The sequence below is a fragment of the Neomonachus schauinslandi genome, chromosome 4 (assembly GCF_002201575.2).
Source record: "Neomonachus schauinslandi chromosome 4, ASM220157v2, whole genome shotgun sequence".
Taxonomy (NCBI): domain Eukaryota; kingdom Metazoa; phylum Chordata; class Mammalia; order Carnivora; family Phocidae; genus Neomonachus; species Neomonachus schauinslandi.
In genome coordinates this window covers 116303771-116307883 of record NC_058406.1, presented here as the reverse complement: position 1 = coordinate 116307883, position 4113 = coordinate 116303771, and the positions used below count along the sequence as shown (strand labels likewise).

At 38.2% G+C, this 4113-nt stretch overlaps 1 pseudogene; it reads left to right on the top strand.

Moving 5' to 3' along the window:
- Window positions 1–2075: 2075 nt before the first annotated feature.
- On the top strand, window positions 2076–2884 carry LOC110578788 (annotated as a pseudogene).
- Window positions 2885–4113: the final 1229 nt, after the last annotated feature.

Genomic DNA, 4113 nt, shown 5'->3' with positions numbered 1-4113 from the left:
CATGATAAGTGTACCCTTTAATCCCCATCACATATTTCACCCATTCCCCCCACCCACCTCCCCTCTGGTAACCATCAGTTTGTTCTCTATAGTTGAGAGTCTGTTTCTTGGTTTCTCTTCCTTCTTTTTTTTTCTTTGTTCTTTTGTTTTGTTTCTGAAATTCCACATATGAGTGAAATCATATGGTATTTGTCTTTTTCAGTCTGACTTATTTTACTTAGCGTTATACTCTCTAGCTCTATCCATGTCATTGAAAATGGCAAGATTTTTTAATAATATTTATAAATATTTGTAATATTTTATATTACATATATATAAGATATCACATCTTCTTCATCCATTCATCAATTGATGGACACTTGGGCTGCTTCCATAGTTTGGCTATTGTAAATAATGCTGCAATAAACATAGGGGTGCATGTAGCTCTTTGAATTCCTGTTTTTGTATTTTTGGGGTAAATGCCTAGTACTGCAGTTACTGGATCATAGGGTAGTTCTATTTTTAATTTTTTGAGGAATTCCATACTGTTCTCCAGAATGGTTGTAGCAGTTTGCATTCCCACCAACCGTGCATGAGAGCTCCTATTTCTTCACATCCTAACACTTGTTTCTTGTGTTTTGGATTTTAGCCATTCTGATAGGTGTGAAGTGGTATCTCATTGTGGTTTTGATATGCATTTCCCTGATGATAAGTGATGTTGAACATTTTTCTATGTGTCTGTTGGCCATCTGGAAGTCTTCTTTGGAGAAATGTCTGTTCATGTCTTCTGCCCATTTTTAAACTGGACTGTTTGTTTTTTGGATTTGAGTTGTATAAGTTCTTTATATATTTTGGATACTAACCCTTTATTGGATAAGTTATTTGCAAATATCTTCTTCCATTCAGTAGGTTGTCTTTTAGTTTTGTTGGTTGTTTCTTTTGCTGTGTGGAAACTTTTTATTTTGATGTGGTCCCAATAGTTTACTTTTGCTTTCATTTCCCTTGCCTCAGGAGACATATCTAGAAAAATGTTGCTGTGGCTGATGTCAGAGCCATTACTGCCTGTGCTGTCTTCTAGGATTTTTATGGTTTCAGGTCTCACATTTAAGTTTTTAATCCATTTTGAGTTTATTTTTGTGTATGGTGAAAGAAAGTGGGCCAGTTTCATTCTTTTGCATGTAACTGTCCAGTTTTCCCAACACCATTTGTTGAAGAGATTTTTTTTTCCCTTTGTATACTCATTTTTCCTTTGTGGAAGATTAATTGACAATATAATCATGGGTTTATTTCTGGGTTTTCTATCCTCTTCTATTAGTCTATGTCTATTTTTATGCCAGTGTCATATTGTTTTAATATGTATTTTTGTATTTGTATTATACCACTTTGTATTATAACTTGAAGACTGGAATTATAATGCCTCCAGTTGTTTTTGTTTTTCAAAATTGCTTTGGCTATTTAGGGTCTTTTGTGATTCCATATAAATTTTAGGATTTTTCTAGTTCTGTGAAAAATGCTGGTGGTATTTCAATAGGGATTGCATTAAATGTGTAGATTGCTTTGGGTAGTATAGCTGTTTTAACAATATTTGTTCTTCCAATCCATGAACATGGAATGTCTTTCCATTTCATTGCATTGTCTTGTATTTCTTTCAAGAGGCATTTTATACTTTTTAGAATACAGGTCTTTAACCTCTTTGGTTAAGTTTATTCCTAGATATGTTATTGTTTTTGGTGTAATTGTAAATGGGATTGTTTTCTTACTTTCACTTTCTGCTGCTTTATTATTAATGTATAGGAATGCAATGGATTTCTGTAAAATGACTGAGACTTTACTGAATTCATTTATCAATTCTAGGGGTTTTTTGGTGAAGTCTTTAGGATTTTATATACGTAGTATCATGTCATCTGCAAATAGTGAGAATTTTACTTTTTCCTTATCAATTTGAGTGCCTTTTATTTCTTTATGTTGTATAATAGCTATGGCTAGGACTTCCAGTACTATGTTGAATAAAAGTGGTGAGAGTTCCAAGACTGAAACAATCCTGTTTATAGGAGGCCTTCAATTTTCCACTCTTCTTTCCCGTGTTCGGTACAAATATGGTATCAAGAGTCAGCTTCAACCCTTCAGCCAACTTATTCTCCAAAGAGATTTCTGTTCCAAGAGTATTTGTGTTTCATTTCTGGGTGAAGGTAAGTCCATAGTTACAGACCTTATATTTGGTCTCTATGTTTCCTGATGCTTTCCCTGTATCAGTGTAAGCATGACCAGAAGTAGAAAATTCCACTCCACTACAACATTTGGTTCTCAGATCTATTTTGACCATGCTGAATCCATATCCTTTATTGAAGACATCCTTGGTGGCCTTTCCTAGGTCACAGTAAGTCGGTGTGTTACACATATCTCCGACCAGAGGGCCTGTCTCTGCTCCACCAGGGCGACGCTGAAGGTTGATACAGACTTTTCTGGACCAACCATCTATGGCTGGGCTGTGTTAGCCTTTGAAGGTTGGCTTACTGGCTATCAGGTGAGTTTTGACATAGCCAAATCCAAACTGTCACAGAATAATTTCGCCCTGGGTTACAAGGCTGCAGACTTCCAGCTGCACACTCATGTGACTGACGGCACTGAATTTGGAGGGTCTATCTATCAGAAGGTTAATGAGAAGACTGAAACATCAATAAACCTTGCCTGGACAGCCGGCAGTAACAAAACCCATTTTGGCATTGCTGCTAAACACAAGCTGGACTGTGGAACTTCTCTATCTGCTCACGTAAATAATGCCAGCCTGATTGGGCTGGGTTTGTACTCAGACTCTTCGACCAGGCGTCAGACTGACCCTATCAGCTTTAATTGAAGGAAAGAACTTCAATGCAAGGTTGGGTTGGAATTTGAACTAGAAGCTTAATGTGGTTTTAAGTAAAGCATCTCATTTGTCCCTGGAGGTGAAGAGAACCCACTATGTTTTGGCCTTAAAATTCTTCTGTCAGTCCCGGGGAGGTTTTCTGGGGACCTTCTATCACTATCACCCTAGACCTTACCCCACTGCTCTCCTGCCCTAAGTCCCTGACTCCTGCATCCTGCCACCCAGGCTCTCATTCTGGAAGAGTATATCCCCTCGTAGCCTCCTGAGTAAAGGAGCATGAATGGTAAAATGTTTAAGACTTGGCACTTTTCAAGATTTTTTTTCTAGATGATACAAGAAGATGAAATTAGGGAAGGTAGCCTGTTGGAAAGCCAACCGTGACCGAAGAACTGGTGCTGAGATGTGAAGGAGGAATATTGTATCAGTTATAGTTTGCTCTAGAGCTATTCTTATTTTTTCCTAGTACAGCTAGTTTTTTTTAAAAAATAAAATCATGTATGCATTCATTTAAAGCTTTGCATTCTACAAAAGCATGTGCTAAAAAAAGGGCATATGGGATAAATAGGGTTAGGGGCAGACCATACTGTCTAACTTCATAAAAGGAGCACTAACAAAAACTATAAATATGTATTATTTTTTTATTTTTTTTAAAGATGTTATTTATTTATTTGATAGAGATACAGCGAGAGAAGGAACACAAGCAGAGGGAGTGGGAGAGGGAGAAGCAGGCTTCCTGCTGAGCAGGGAGCCTGATGCGGGGCTTGATTCCAGGACCCTGGGATCATGACTTGAGCTGAAGGCAGATGCTTAATGATTGAGCCACACAGGCACCCCTAAATGTATTTTTTTAAAAATATTTTATTCATCTATTTAGAGAAAGAGAGAGAGCCTGTGCGTGTGAGCATGGGGAGGGGCAGAGGAAGAGGGAGAGAGAGAATCTCAAGCAGACTCCCTACTGAGGACAGAGCCCTGTGTGGGGCTCGATCTCGCAACCCTGAGACCATGACCTGAGCAGAAACCGAGAGTCAGATGCTTAACCAACTGAGCCACCCCGGTGCCCCTATTTTTCTTTTTTTAATGGCTCAGTTGGTCTCCACTAGCAGCTTGCCCTGTGTAGCATTTGAATTTAGGGACTTACATTTTCTTCCTTGAAATACAGGGCTTTTTGCTTCCAAGAGGCCAGGTTTATCAAAATTAAAAATCTGATTCAGGAGGATTCATCAGTTTTTTTTTAAATACAGAAGGGGTCACCTGGGTAGCTCAGTTGGTTA